At 33.9% G+C, this 16,741-nt stretch overlaps 1 protein-coding gene and 1 pseudogene across 4 annotated transcripts in view; one reads left to right on the top strand and one right to left on the bottom strand.

Annotated features, from left to right (window-relative positions):
• Positions 1 to 16,741, bottom strand: part of Nlk (nemo like kinase) — a 149,590-nt gene that overhangs the window by 116,086 nt on the left and 16,763 nt on the right. The window lies entirely within an intron of this gene.
• Positions 7,868 to 8,183, top strand: LOC143410819 (prothymosin alpha pseudogene; annotated as a pseudogene).

Raw genomic sequence — 16,741 nt, 5'->3', positions numbered from 1 at the left:
GAATTGGTCCTGAAAGTAACCCATCAGATATAGTATGATGACAGTATTCATGAATAACATTTACAGATAAGTACTTCACTTAAAAGACTGTCAAACAAGATTTTTAAAATCAAGTGTACAATGTTTACCTGAGACACATAAAATATAAGCACATGGAAGTGTTGAAAGTAAAAAAAGAAGTTTAAAAGCACTAAACAAAGGAAACTGGTTAACCATTTCCAGTTAGGATGAAGTAAGAAACAATGTTTTTCCTTACCAAATAAAAAATAATTTTTGTTGGTTGGTTGGGTGGTTAGTTAGGTGGCTGTATATGAAAAGTTGAGGACTCATAGAATGTAAATAAACTAAAAGAAAGAAAGATAATCCCTTGCTAAAAGAGAAAATACTTCAACGCCTCTTCATCTCTGAGGAACAATCAGCGAGGAACAAAGTGGCATCTGAAAGGGGTAAGAAGAAAAAAACAAAATCTTTTACCAAATTTTCACTGGTTAAAAATAGTTTGATTAACTACAAATCTGAGAATTTGTAGCTCCAGAGTTTATACCCAGTCTGCTGAATCTTTATCAAAGGGGCTTCATGTAGGATACAGCATGACAAAGATCCACCTCAAGTAACAAGGTACCTTAATTGAATGTAAGGTTGAAGACAGATCAGGAGGGTCTTACTGGTCACCAACAGAATTTTTTTCACAGAAATTGACAATTCTATAATGATATGGAAATGAAGTTTCTATAATAATAATTTAAAAAACACTCTTGGAGGAATTGCACTGTCTGATTTCAAGAGTCACTGTTATGGTTTGGATGTGAAGTGTCCTCCAAAAGCTCACATGTGACACAATGCAAGAAGGTTCAGAGGAGAAATGATTGCATTGTCAGAGTGTTAACCCAATCAGCCTGATAGGAATTAACAGTGATAAATAAAGTAGTAGGATGTGGCTGGAGGAGGGGGGAATTGGGCTGTGGCTTTGGGTATATAGTTTGTATCCACAGAGTGGAGACATCTCTCTGCTTCCTGATCTCACTTAAGCTGCTTCCCTCTGCCACACATTCTGCCATGAATTCACACATGCTTCACCTCACACCAAAAGGAATGGAGGCGGTCTTCTATGGACTAAGATCTCTGAAACCCTGAGCCCTGAAATAAACTTTTCCTCCTTTAAAATCATTCTGGTCAGATCCTTTAGTCACAACAGCGAAAAAGCTGACTCAGTCACTTAAATTTCAGCAGTTCTCTACCAAGGATGATTTTTGTTCCCTAGAGGGTATGTGGCATTGTCTGGAGACATTTGCCGGTTGTTACAATCAGAGAAATGCTACTAGCACTTCTAGTGGGTAGAGGCCAAGGATGCTGCATACCCTATAGCCTCCCAGAACAAAGAATTATCAGTCCAAAATGGCAATAGTGCTAAGATTGAGAAACCCTGCTCTAAAGCTATAATAATCAATACAATTGATTATTATATTGATTATATTATTAATATACAGTAATATATTATTGTATTGATTATTATAGCTTTAGAGCAGGGTTTGTAATATTTACAATAGACAAAAGACCAATGAAATAGAATAAAAGTCCAGAACTACATTCTATTATTCTATTAACACAGTCAACTGAATGTCCACAACAAATTAAAGCTTTCAATAAGAAAGTCATTTAACAAAAGTTTTTTGTGAGAATAAGTTATCAGTATTTAAAGGGGGGAGGCAACCTCAACATCAATATCAACAATAAAAACTCCTCAAACTCTTCTATTTCTCCACATACAAAATTAATATGAAATGGAAAGTGATCTGAACATAAAAACTATGAAACCTATCGAAAAAAACAAAGGAGAACACTTCCATGACTGTGAACTAGGCAAAGATTTAAAGACCAAAAAGCACTAAAAATTAGAGGAAAAAATTGACACATCTAACTTCTCCAAAGTAAGCATTTCTGCATCAAAAGATACTGTTAACAAAAACAAAAGACAAGTTATAGACAAGGAAAAAAATATTCAGAATATATTTGTCTGTCAAAAGACTAGTACTCTGCCAGGCAAAGCCCTAAGCAACTCAGCAAGACCCTGTCTCTAAATAAAATATAAAAAGGGCTGGGGATGTGGCTTAGTGGTTAAGTTCCCCTGGGTTCAATTCTTGATATCAAAAAAAAAAAAAAAGACTAGTGCTCAGAAAAATAATATCAGACAGTGTAGTAATAATAACAACAACTCAATTTTTTGACTTGGGCAGGAAACTGGAACAAACATTTCAAAGAAAGATACAAAGAGTCAATAAACATGAAAATTAACCAAACACCATTAGTCATCAAGGAAATGCAAATTAAATCCAAAATGAGATACCACTTCACACACACTAAAATGAATACATTCAAAGACTATCAAATATTCCAAGAAAATGCCATGAATTGGAACTTTCATCTTTGTTGGCAGTGATGCACACTGGTAAAACCACTTTAGAAAACAGTTCAGTTGTTTTAATAAAGTTAAATATATATCTACTCTACAACCCAGTAGTTTCACACCTAGATTTTTATCCTCAGAGAAAATATATATTTCAAGAGACTGAGATAAGAATATCCTAAACTTGAAACAGCAGGATGGATAAATCATGCTATATTCATACAATGGAATATGATTCTGTAATTTTAAAAAGTCCCAAACACTGATAAATGCAAGCAGCATGGATGAACTGCAAAAACATGGAGAATGAAAGAAGCACATAAGAGTATGTATATTCATATTGTATGATTTTGTCTATATAAAATCTAACAAGGGAAACTAATCAGAGATAACAGAAACCAAAACAGTGATTGTCTAGCACTTAGGAAAGGGATACATGGTGGAAGTGAACTTCCCAAGGGTTTTGAAATATTGGTTGAAGTCTGGCTGAAATCTGATGAAATGTTCAGTATCTTTATTGGAATGGTGCTATGCCAAAACTCATTAAAATGAATACTTAGGTCTGCTGCATGTAAATTACAGTTGTAATTTTTAAATTAATTCCAAAAAAGTACAAGTGGAAGTTGCATTAGTACTGCATTATAAGAGATCAAACAAACTTGTGGAAAAGTACTTAGTTTGAAGGCTCAATAAAATAGAAAGATATAACTTCTACATTTACATGAACCTAACAAGAGCTTCAAAATACATACAGCAAAAATTGACGGAAGAGGGATTGGAGTTGTAGCTCAGTGGTGGAGTGCTTGCCAAGTACATGTGAGGCACTGGGTTTGATCCTCAGTGTCACATAAAAATAAATAAAGGTATTGTGCCTGTCTACAACTAAAAAATATTTTTTAAAAAAACTGACAGAAGGCACTGGAGTAATAGATTTTTAATAATATGTTTATCAATTATGCATATAAAATTATGCATATAAGATGTGCTTATTTTATAAGGCTTATAATATTTAAATAATACAATTAATAAATATCTAGTGGACATATACTAAACAGTACACTAAACAATTTCAGGATAAAGATACATTTTAAACACAACAGAATATTTATAGGGCTGGGGATGTGGCTCAAGCGGTAGCGAGCTCGCCTGGCATGCGTGCGGCCCGGGTTCGATCCTCAGCACCACTACAAAACAGATGTTGTGTCCACCGATAACTAAAAAATAAATATTAAAATTCTCTCTCTTTAAAAAAAAAAAAAAGAATATTTATAAAAATTGATCACTTGTAAATCCACAAGGTAAATCTCAACAGATTCCCAAGAAAATGATATCAATCATACAGATCATGTATTCTAATCACAACAAAATTATATCACAAGGTAGTAACTTGAAAATATCACTTTAGAAAATTTAAAATGTACTTTGATATAAATTATAGGTTAAAGAAGAAATACAATAAATGTAAATATGCCAACTGATTTTTTTCAGAAAACTACAAAGGCAAATAAACCAATGGAAAAAGGCCAAGATTTCAACAAATGGGATTGGAATAATTGGATAATCATATGTTTAAAAAAAAATTAGAAGCTCTACCTAAATATCACACCTAATACTAAAATTAACTCAATGCAAGGTATAGTGGCACACACCTATAATCCCAGTGGCTTGGGAGGATCCAAGGCAGAAGGCAGGAAGATCCAAATTCAAAGCCAGCCTCAGTAACTTAGCAAGGCCCTAAGCAACTCAGAGAGACCCTGTCTCTAAAAATATATATATAAAAAGGGGCAGGGGGGCTCAGTGGTAAAGCGCTCCTGGGTTCAATCCCTGGTACCAAAAAATAAAAATAAAAATTAACTCAAAACCTGAAACACAGAGACTATAGCACAAAGCATTAAACTATACAACATTCAGAAGAAAACAGGAAAAATCTTCATCTAAGCCAGGCAAAGAGTTTTTAAATGTAACATCAAAAACATGATTTGTTAAAAGAAAAACCTATCAACTGCACTTCACCAAAATTAAAATGTCTGCATTGCAAAAGACACTATTTAAATTATTGAAACAAATAAACAAACAAAAAAAAACTATAAAGTAAAATGGGAGTGGTGGCACATGCCTGTAACCCCAGCGACTCTGGAAGTTGAGGCAGGAGGATCCCAAGTTCAAAGCCAGCCTCAACAATTTAGCAAGGTCCTAAGTGAGATCTTGTGTCAAAAACTATATTTAAAAAAAGAAAAGAAAAATAGCTGGGGATGTAGCTCAGTGGTAAAGTACTCCTGGGTTCAATCCCTAGTACCAATAAATATATAAATAAACAAACTACAAAGTAGGAGAAAATATTTTCACATCACACATCTGAAAGACGACTTGCGTGCATACTATTAGAAAGATTGCTCAAGGGCTGTGGTTGTAGCTCAGTAGAGCGCCTGCCTAGCATGTGTGAGGCACTGGGTTTGATCCTCAGCACCACATAAAAATAAATAAAGATATTGTGTCCATCTAAAATTAAAAAAACAAACAAAAAAAGAAAAATTGTTTAAAACCTAGTATTAGTTTGTTTGTCTAGCATGTGTAGGCACCTAGATTCAATCTCTAGTACTAAAAATAACAACAACAACAAAAACTAAAATTAAGGAAATAAAGAATTAAAATAAAAATTGAGCAATGGCTCGAACAGATGCTTTACCAAAAAGATATACATATGGCTAATCACTTGAAAGATGCTAAACATCTTCAGTCATTAGGGAAATGTAAAACCACAATGAAACAGCACTATATATCTTCTAAAAAAGGCTAAAATTGGAGAGAAAAACAAGACATTACCAAATGTTGACAAGGATGCAGAGCAGCTAGAACTCTCATACTTTGCTAATGGGAACCTCATAACTTTGGAAAACAATTTGGCAGTTTCTAATGAACTTCAAATAGTTTGACCCAGCCATTACACTCCTACATATTTATCCAGAAGAAATGAAAGTTTATCTCTATACAAAGATCTGTAATAAATGTTCATTCCAATTTTGTTAAAAACTAGAAATAACTCAAATGTCCATCAAGACATGAAGAGGTTTTTAAGTTACAATATATGAATACAATTGGAAATGAATGAACTATTGATATATGCAACACAGGTCATAAGAACTGAAATGTGCCCTTTGGATCTGGCACATAACTGCTAATTAAAAGAACACTGGTCATTTATTTGTCAGAGTAGTTTGAGCTATATGGTATATGTGGAAATGATTGTACAGTGGACTGACAATAAATTAAAGGTAAAGGAGTAGTGATAGTGATTGAAGACTACTTTTTTCAGAAACCTGGCTTTGAAGGGAAAGAAAAAAGTTTAGTTTGGTACCCTAGAAGATGATGACGGTTGAATTTAGGGATGAATTTAGGCTAACAGGAAAGTCCTGAGAGGCAAAGGTTGAAAATTAAGGAGAAAAAGGTAATAAATGGACCAAAGCCCTTGGAAAAACTGGAAGAGAACAGGATTCAGGGTCAGAAAAGTAGAAGAAAGCTAAGTATGTTAATATAAATCTGTCTGTGGGTGGAACAGGAAGTTATCCATTTCCTGCATCCTTTGGCTTTCTCTATAAAATAGCAGATGAAGTCATTCATAGACAGTGAGGAAGAGGTGGAGTAGGAACTTGACAAGAGTGGTGGAGGTTTGAAATAGCCAAGTGAGCAATGGAGAGACATGACTTGAGACAAGTTTAATACTTGCTAGAGAACAATGAAGACCCAGCAAAGGTTATAAACCGTGAACCATGTCAAATTACCATAAAAGTTCCTAAATGTCTAGAGATGAGCCTTGTACAAGTTATGGGATAAAGTGAAGATATATTTTTATTCATCACTGTGAATCTATAATAAAGTCTGGGTTCACAAAAGGAGTAGCATTGACCTAGACTGCTACAGCTATCTTCTGTCTCTCAGCTTTCTTTCTTTCTTTTTTTTTTTTAATATTTATTTTTTAGTTTTCGGCTGACACATCATCTTTGTTTGTATGTGGTGTTGAGGATCGAACCCGGGCCGCACGCATGCCAGGCAAGCGAACCACTGCTTGAGCCACATCCCCAGCCCTTCTCTCAGCTTTCAAATCTGTTCAACTTCAAACTATCATCCTTACAACTCCCTGAATAGTTAAAGAGAAATCTGATCATTTTGATCATCTGTTTTGTTTTGGTGCTAGGGACTGAACCCAGGAGCACTTAACCACTGAACCATGTTCCCAGTCTTACTAACCTTTTTTTAAAATTTTGAGACTGGGGTCTCACCAAGTTGTTCAGGCTGGCTTTGAACTTGGATCCTTCTGCCTCAGCTCCTCAGTCGCTGGGATTACAGGCATACAACACTGTGCCTGGCCCTTAATCATCTGTTTGAATGCATTCAATAGGTTTCTAGACTCAAATAAAATCTAAAGGTATTTATGTAGCAAACAAGGTCCTTCATAATTGAACTTCTTATTCTCATTTCTTAGCAGTCACTCCCTCATCCTACAGTTTAGCCATATTGAACTAATTCCAAATTCCCATGCACTCATGACTTTGTACTTGAAATTCCCTCTGTTTGAGGTGTCCTTCCCCCTCATATCAAAATTTAACTCAGATGTCATTCCCATAATTAGTCAAATACAAAAAAAAAAAATTCACTGCATAAGCACAAGGTTTCTGTGCACAACATAATACTGTGAAAAGTATCCCCTCAGAATTGCCAAACTGAGGTCCTGGGTATCCCATTTGTTTTCCCACAGTAAGCATCCTATGCATATCCATATGTACATGTTTTTTTTAATATCTTTATTTTTTTTAATTGGTGCTGAGGATCAAACCCAGTGCCTCATGTGTGAGAGGCAAGTATTTTGCCAATGAACCACAACCCCAGCCCCTATATGTACATCTTAATTGAATTTTTTTTTTAAAACAAATATTCAAATACAAGTTTCTTCCAGGTAGGACTGCATTAGGGAAGCTTCCTTGGCCTCTCACTTTAGATATGGCACCATAACCACTGTTTTTCTCCATAAAACAAAAGTGGTAAATGCTAATTGGTAATAATAAAAACAGTAATATTTGGTAACGATTTACTATGGATGAAACATTGTAGCATTTTATATGCATGGCCACATTTCATTTTCATAAGAACCTGAGATAGGTACCATTATAATCTCTATTTTATAGAAGAAGAAACTGAGGTCCAAAGCAACCTGCCTGAAACCACACTGCCAATAATAAATAGCAGAAAGTGAATAAATGGCAATCTAGGTAGACTAACTTTAAGACTGTGTACTTTGACTGGCTGCTCTGAAAAGCCATCTCTGCATTGTTCCTGGGTCCAGCTCCCCACTCGCCTGCTGCCGCTGACTCCAGCAGCTTTACTGCCAGAGTCCCTGAACTCTAGTTTCCTTTTTAACACACTGCATCGAATCACCAGCGTGCCCCACCATGTCAGACGCGGCCAGCCATGGACACTAGCTCTGAAATCACCACCATCGACTTAAAGGAGAAGGAAGTTGTGGAGGAGGCAGAGAATGGAAGAGATGCCCCTGCTAATGGGAATGCTAATGAGGAAAATGGGGAGCAGAAGGCTGACAATGAGGTAGATAGATGAAAAAGAGGAAGAAGGTGGTGAGGAAGAGGAGGAGGAGGAAGATGATGGTGAGGAAGAGGATGGAGATGAAGATGAGGAGGCTGAGGCAGCTACGGGCAAACAGGGAGCTGAAGATGACGAGGATGATGATGTTGATACCAAGAAGCAGAAGACCAATGAGGATGACTAGACAGCAAAAAAGGAAAAGTTAAACTAAAAATAAAAGGCCTCCGTGATCTATTTACCCTCCACTTCCCATCTCAGAATCTAAACTTGACCTTTGAGTAGAGAGGCCTGCCTGCCCGCCCGCCCACTGCGGGCAGTGCCACCCACAGATGACATGAGTTCTTCACCACCCAACCAAAATCACAACGTGAATTTGCAATAGGAGAGGAAAAAAGAACCAAAACTTCTAAGGCCCTGCTTTTTTTCTTAAAAGTACTTTAAAAAAGGAAAATATGTTTGTATTTTTATTTACACTTTATATTTTTGCACATATTGTTAAGGTTCACCTACTTTTAATGATCTCGGATGACCAAACCAGCCTTTGGAGCGTTCTCAATCCTACTTCTGACTTTACTTGTGGTGTGACCATGTTCATTATAATCTCAGAGGAGAAAAAAAAACCTTGTAAAAAAGGTAAAAACAACAACAAAACAATCTTATTCCAAGCATTCCAGTAACTTTTTTTGTATATGTACTTTAGCTGTACTATAAGTAGTTGGTTTGTATGAGATGGTTAAAAAGGCCAAAGACAAAAAGGTTTCTTTTTTTTGTCTATGAAGTTGCTGTTTATTCTTTTGGCCTGTTTGATGTATGTGTGAAACAATGTTGTCCAACAATAAACCAGAATTTTATTTTGCTGAGTTGTTCTAACAACAACAACAAAAAAGACTGTACTTAAAATAATTTACTTCATATCTGCCTTTTCTGCTTAACACTATATTAATTTTGTCCCCAGTATACCCTCAGTGCTCACAGTCTAGTACACAGGTCTTCATCAAATATGTTTGCTAAAAAGATGATAGTAAATTCAGACCTTTTAGATTTATCCCTACTAAATTTCTGCTTGTCAATTTCTGCCTATTGTTCTTATAGTACTCTATCTAAATACCTGTCATCTGTTATGTTACCCATCTTTTCTGGCTCCCACTGATCTGTAAATTTGGTAAGCCTTCCATGTTATTGTTCAAATTATCAATAAAATGATACAAACTCCTACACTAAGGTTCAGAAAATTGTTTTTGACATCTTAAATCTGGACATTCATCCAATAACTTAACTGAAATCATAGCTATATAAATGCTTTAAAGGGCTAAAGAATAAACCCATTACTTTGGTAGGGTTTTTCATAACATATGATTTTACCTAAACTTTTGTCAAGGCTTGCAGTTTTTCAATGGGTAAGTCAACACTCATAACATTTCATTCAGTTTAATTATTTCTTATCTTCCAAAAGCACTTCTCATCTTGGCTGGGCAGGTGGCACTCCCCTGTAATCCCAGCAGCTTGGGAAGCTGAGGCAGGAGGATCGTGAGTTCAAAGCCATCCTCAGCAATTTAGTGAGGCCCTAAGCAACAGAGTAAGACCCTGTCTCTAAATAAAATATAAAAAAAGGCTAGGGATGTAGCTCAGAGATTAAACACCTCTAAATTCAAACCTCAGTACCAAAAAAAAAAAAAAAAAAGAAGAATTTCTCATCTTGTGCTAGCCCTTCCATTTGTCATAAAGCTCCCAAGAATATAGAATTGAGGAATAAAATGTCCCATATTACTATTTGAACTTTTATGAAGATGAGCGAATAACTTCCACAAGTGTGATTCTACAAACAACATCTTTGGCAACAGGAATTAAGGACTTTATGCAATATAGACAAATGCAAACAACATAAAAGAACTTTCACGGGGCTGGGATTGTGGCTCAGCGGTAGAGCGCTCACCTAGCACGGACGGGACCCAGGTTCGATCCTCAGCACCACATAAAAATAAAGGCATTGTGTTGTGTCCATCTATACCTAAAAAAATAAATATTAAAAAAAAAAAAAGAACTTTCATCTGTAAAATTACTTCCCCTTCAGGCATTTCAGGGAAAACTTTTTAGGAAAACAAAAGTTCAATGAAATGTATTGTTTTTAAAACCTAAACCTAAATAAGTGAGTGGATTATAGAAAAGACTGTATAAAAATCACAACAACTCAGGAGGAATGACTCTTAGTAGGAAGATCACAATTACAGGACAGCTTTGGCAATTTAGGGAGCCCTATCTCAAAATAAAACATTTTTTAAAGGCTGCGGAATATAACTCAGCAGTAGAGTGTCCCTGGATTCAATCCCTAGTACTTGAATCAACCAATCAATAAATAAAATAAAAATCATTCTCAATTTGTAATTACTTTTCCTCTTGGAGGACACATTAAATTTTATAACAAGTATTCTACCATAAGACACTGATATTCACATGTTTATATGGGTACAAATTATAACAAAAAATATAAATCATAACAAAAAAATAAGGGATGACTTTCTTTTTCTTTTTTTTTTAAGCAAATTGTATGTTTATTTGTAGTATATTTTAAAAATTTCCTACAGCCATAAGACTCTAATGGACTATGATTACAATTGTTTATTAGTAAATATTTAAAATAACATAAATAATTTGAAATAACATACGTATATATTGTGCTAAACAACTGTAAAAATAAAATTTTATGGTTGGGGATGTACCTCTGTGGGAGAGCACTTGCCTAGCAGAAGCAAGGCCCTGGGTTTCATCTCCAGCACTGCAAAAATAAAACATACTTAGAAATGAAATTTTAATGGAAATGCATCTCAATGAGATGAAAGTTAGGGTATTTTTCCTCATCAGTCCACATTTCCATGGATGAATATAATTTATTGCTAGAATAAGACCAAATTTGACATCAATTCTATTTTGACTTTTTAAATTACTCACTAACGTTAATATATGGGAATGGAAGGATGTTTTTTAATAGCAGTAACATTCAAGTTTTTGAATCTTTTCTTGGTGAAACACAAAAAACACATAATAATCTACCATCATCAAAGTATATTGTAATGACATATCAGCCACTCATTCTATTAGCGTCTTCTCCTTTTTTTGTGAAATGAAGAAGATATCTCTTAACTGGTTCCCATCTAAAGACAAGGCACAACTCTTTAAGTCCTCCTCATAATCTTCCTTAACCCTGAAGATGGTCATGGAGTTTCATAAACAGCCCCTCTTTCCTCCCAGGATCTGTGAACATTTCAGCAACTATCTTCCTTGCCATTAAGGGATGACTTCTTAAAAGATACAAAACAGTTGTCAATCTACCTTCATTTAATAGTTTTTAAAAGTTATTTATCCCACAGTTTGTGGGAATTATATTATAACACACATGGCTTTAATATTAAACTTTTCCTCATTATCCTAAGACTACCATAGTGCATTTTATTAACTTAAGAATATTTACTTAAAACATACAAAAATTAATTTCTTAAAATGAGGATGTTTTAAAAAATCTATAATTTCACTTTAAGAGTCTCCAGTCATCCTTGGATGTTCTAATTGCTATACAAGCTCAATAATAGTATTTATATTCAGTGAAAGAGAACTAAACAAAAGAAAATGGGTGAAAAGTATTACATGCAGAACTCTGACGATGGGGGCAAAAAAAAACCTCAGAATTAAGTCACTAAATAAAGACTATAGATTTACCTAAGAAGAATTCTAGGGCAAGTGCCAACAACCCATGCTATCTATAATTGTTTTACTCCCTCCTTCAGCACCCCCTTTTCTGAAGTTTTAATACTTTCTTATTCTTATTTTTGCAGTTTTTAACAGGCAGCAGTTTTTAATAGGCATAACCTCCCAAATCTTTCCCACTAAATTAAATAGCATTCTTTTCCAAAAAATTAATTTATGATAATTTGAAGTTTAATATATCTCATGCTATATCAAAACTAAGTAAGAATCATTTTGTAAGCCATTACTCTTTTTTCTAGTGTCCTAGAAGAAATGATCTCTTTGTGTATCTTCTACTTTACAAGCACAAAATAAAGTTTGTAAGGAAATAAAATTGTATTTTTAGTTTTAGGATATGTGCAGATACCATGAAGCAAGTCTTGTAGCTAAAATCCCCCATTAAACTACGTGATAACTCAAATCAAGTCACAAACTTAAATGATACTGCATGCTACTTCTGCCAGTAGCACTGCAGGATCATAACTGAAGCAACAGAAAGATAGCCTCTGGGACCATTCAAGGCCATTAAAAAAAAATTTGCTTCTAAGATTATAGATTCCTATTAAAAATATTTCATAGAATTACAAAATGGTAAAAACTGAAACTGGAAAAACTAGTACTTCAACTTCCAACTCTCAACAATTGACTCATGAAATCTACTTATAACTAATTGGTCCTACCAACATCTCTCATATACATGTTTCCACAGCATTTTATTAAGAATTATTTATATGAGGGTACAGCTTTTGTGTAATAACTAGGGCTCTGTATTAAAATTCAAAGGTATTCAACCCCAATTTCCCTAAAATGGAATTCCCTCAAATTCAAATTTGTTTATTTTAATACAAAAACAGTTTTATTTGATATGATAAACTAAGCAGTGAAGCTTGCTGAGAATATCTTTGATGCTATTAAGGATAGCATAAAAAGTTTGCTACAGAGAAATTTAAGAGGTATACCTCAAAGAATGAATTTAAAATTTAACCTAGTTCAACCTTTCCTCAAGTTTGAGGAGCTTAAATAAATGGGGCAATGATGCTCCTGTATGAATATAGATTCTGTATAAACCTGTATTCATCTGTTTCCTCAAAGATTCATTAAAAGGTTGGCAAAGACTAAAATAAACTCATTTCAATTATTTGTCAATTAGTTGTTAATTAGCTCTGTATTCTCCATTTAAACCTTTCTCAAAAGCACTCAAAGTACTTTAAAATCCATTTAATAATCAAAATTTGTATAAAGACCCAAAATAAATAAAATTAAACAATATAGTTAAGGGAATTTGGGGAGATGGAACTCCTTCTAAAACTGAATGATGGTGATGGTTGTAAAACTCTATAAAAATTCACCTGAGTATTTTTTATTTGTTGTTCTTAGATATACATGACAATAAAATGTATTTTGATATATTATACATATATGGAGTGCAACCATTACAATTCTGATCCCATTCTTGTGGTCGAACATGGTGTGAAGTTACATTGGTCATGTATTCACACATGAGCATAGTAAAGTTATATCTGATTCATTCTACTGTTCACGTGTATTTTAAATGGGAGAATTTTGTACTGCATAAATTATACTTCAATAAAATTGTTTTTAAAATGAAGCATGAAAAGAGTGAGAAGACAAGTCATAGATTAGAAGAATACATTGTAAGTCGTGTATCTGAAAGCAACTGGTCTCTAGAATACATAAAGAACTCTTCCAACTAAATAACAAAAATGAAAATAAATGACATTTTTAAATGGGCAAAGGCTCTGAATAGACATGTGTCCAAAGATGATACACAAAGGGCCAATAAGCACATGAAAATATGTTCAACATCACTATGTATCAGGGAAATACATTAAAATCATAATGAAGTACCACTTCACACACACATTTGTCAGGTTATAATAAAAAAGATAGCTGGGCGCAGCAATATATACCTATAATCCCAGTGACTTAGGAGGCTGAGGCAGAGGAACAAGCCAGTCTGAGCAACTTAGTGAAGACCGAAACAACTTAGTGAAACACTGTCTCAAAAAATAGGAGGGGCTAGGGCTGGAATTGTGGCTCAGTGGTAGAGCATTTGCCTAGCATGTGTGAGGTACTAGGTTCAATTCTCAGCACCACATACCAATAAATAAATAAAATTTTAAAAATAACAATAATGAGAGGGGCTAGGGATGTGGCTCAGAGGTTCAATTCCCAGTTTAAAAAAAAAAAAACAAAAAAGATAAGAAGTGTGGTACGAATGTGGGGAAATTAGAACACTTCATACACTGCTGTAGGAATGTAAAATGGTGCTGGTGCTAGTGCTTTGGAAAACATCCTGCCAGTCCCTCAAAGTTAAACATAAGGTCATCAAATGATCCAGTGAATCTACTTCTAGGTACAAGTACCTGAGAAATGAAAACATATGTTCAATTAGTGGTGGCCTCAGACAGGAATTACAGTGAATGGGGAGGTAATTTGCTCATGAGTATGAAAAAAGCATTAAATTGTACACTCTAAATAATCACATTGTTGATATGTGAATTATATATTTAAAATTCCATTAAAAAAAATCTTAAGTGGTTTCTTCTTGGCAAGAAATAGAATAGGCAGAAATGGGATAGGGAGGTTCTTAAGAGAGGCTTCAATAGTGTTGGTTATGCTCTATTTCTTAGGCTGGGTAGTATGTTCATGGCATTTTTATTATTCTTCATAAACTCCATCAAACATTTTTACACATACCAATATTACATTTGTTTAGAACTAGGTTGAAGTCTTTACTCCATCAAATAGTTTTACACATACCAATATTACATTTTTTAGACTTAGGATGAAGCCCTATTCTGCCACTTATTAGCTGTGCAGCCTTGAGCAAGTTACTTATACCTCTGAGAAATGAAAACAAACGTCCACACAAAACATGCACAACAACGTTCATTAAGAAGTACTATTCATAATAGCCAAAACGTACAAACAATCCAAATGTTCAATAACCGATGGGTAAACAAAATCAAACACCCAAACAATGGAATATCAGCCATAAAAAGGGAAGAAGCACTAATACATACTATAACATAGTTTCTCCTCCTCTAAAAATAAGGCCACCACCATGTACCTCTTAGGGGTTTTGTTTTCTTTCTTCTTTTTCTTTCTTTCTTTATTTTTTTTAAATTTTGTGGTGCGGGGATCAAACCCAGGGCCTCCAGTGTGCTAGGAAAGAATTCTACCACTGAACCACATTCCCAGCCTGTCCTGACAGGTTTCTTTAGAGCACAAGTTATTATTTTAAAATTCAAAGTGAGAATCTGTAATATCATCTCACTAAATAACTACTAATGATAGATATCCTTCTAGACTTCTGAAACATATAAGTAATACTTGTTTATATCATTTTTATTTGTTTATATCTTGAGGGGACAATCTCTGATACTGATTTTCACTTTTATTGTGGACATCTTTCAAAGATACTCCATTATTTATAGATATTTAGGCTGCTTTCAATCTAGGAGGATTATAATAACATTAAATGGACATTTTTATAAATATATCTTTGTATCTAAACTCAATTGTTTCTTCAGTCAAAAGGTGTGAACATGTAATTTTGAGAACATGTTCTCCATAAAGGCTCCATCCATCTACACTATATCAACAATTTGAGATTTTTCTATATCTGCAACAATGAAGGGAGTTATCACTTATTTTAAAATGTCAATCTACCTTCCAATGGCAAAGCATCTGGGAAAAAAAATAATAAAATAAAATAAAATGTCAATCTAGCAGGTTAAAAGTATTACTTCATTTCTGCATTTCTTTATTAATGAAAGTAAGAATCCTTAATGTTTTTGAACATTATTTCTTCAATGAACTGTCCATTCTCTGGGTTTGCCCATGTTCTGTTTACCTGTTCTTATTGATTTTAAGAGCTCCTTAAATATTAAAGATATTAACTTTTATTTTTCCTATTTTTCGTATGTGTTGCCATATTTTCACCAAATTTTGATGATTACACTCTATATGGTATAAATTTCTTCAGAGACAAATTTGATATTTTCTTACTTTAAAGTAACAAGCTTTATTTCTCCAAGATTATAACAAAAGTTTCCAATATTATTTTTTCCTCCCTCTTCATTCATTCTTTCTTTCTCTCTTCCTTCTTTGGAGAGGAGAAACTTTTATTTTTACATTAAAGTCCTCAATTCACTTGAACTTAATTTTTGTTTATATATATATATATATATATTTTTTTTTTTTTAGTTGTAGTTGAACACATGCCTTTATCTTATTTATATGTGGTGCTCAGGATCGAACCTAGTGCCTTGCACGTGCTAAGGGAGCGCTCTCCTGCTGAGCCACAACCCCAGCCCCTGGATTTAAATTTTTGTACATAATAAATACAGATCTAACTTCACTCCCACTTCAATGCTAGCTAAATATCCCCCAAAAGGTACAAGATAAACCAGTAGTATGTTAGAACTAGTTCACTACTTCTCACGAAGATTATTACATTTTCTGGAATTTTGCAAGGTTATTGTGAATTATAACCATAAAAACTATATTACATAAAGTTATAATGAAGTAACTCATATTTAAACAAAGGTATTAAATAATCAGAAATCATCACTCCCTAATTATTTTATTATGATTTATGCTTTTACAGTTATTTAACATCTGTTTCACCTGAATGGCAAAAATACTGTATAATAGTACTGTATAATACTGTTTTCCAACTCAATATTTAGTGATTTCACACTGGTAGCTTGAAATAGGTTATTATAGTATTTACACTAAAGGGTGAAAATTAAAATCAACAAACCCTACAAATTAGGCCTTTTTATTTTTCAGAGGCCCTGTTGCTAAACATATAACAGCATACCACTGAACTAAGTCATTTTTTTTCTTTCCTAATTTTAAAGAGGACTCTATCACATAGCAAACTGCCATCTATTCATAAGTTTATAAAACTGCTGGGGTTTTTTTGTTTTTGTTTTGTCTTGTCTTGTTTTTAAGATACTGGTTATTGGGGCT

This window comes from Callospermophilus lateralis, chromosome 11 (assembly GCF_048772815.1).
Source record: "Callospermophilus lateralis isolate mCalLat2 chromosome 11, mCalLat2.hap1, whole genome shotgun sequence".
Taxonomy (NCBI): domain Eukaryota; kingdom Metazoa; phylum Chordata; class Mammalia; order Rodentia; family Sciuridae; genus Callospermophilus; species Callospermophilus lateralis.
This window is presented reverse-complemented; position numbering and strand designations above follow the sequence as displayed.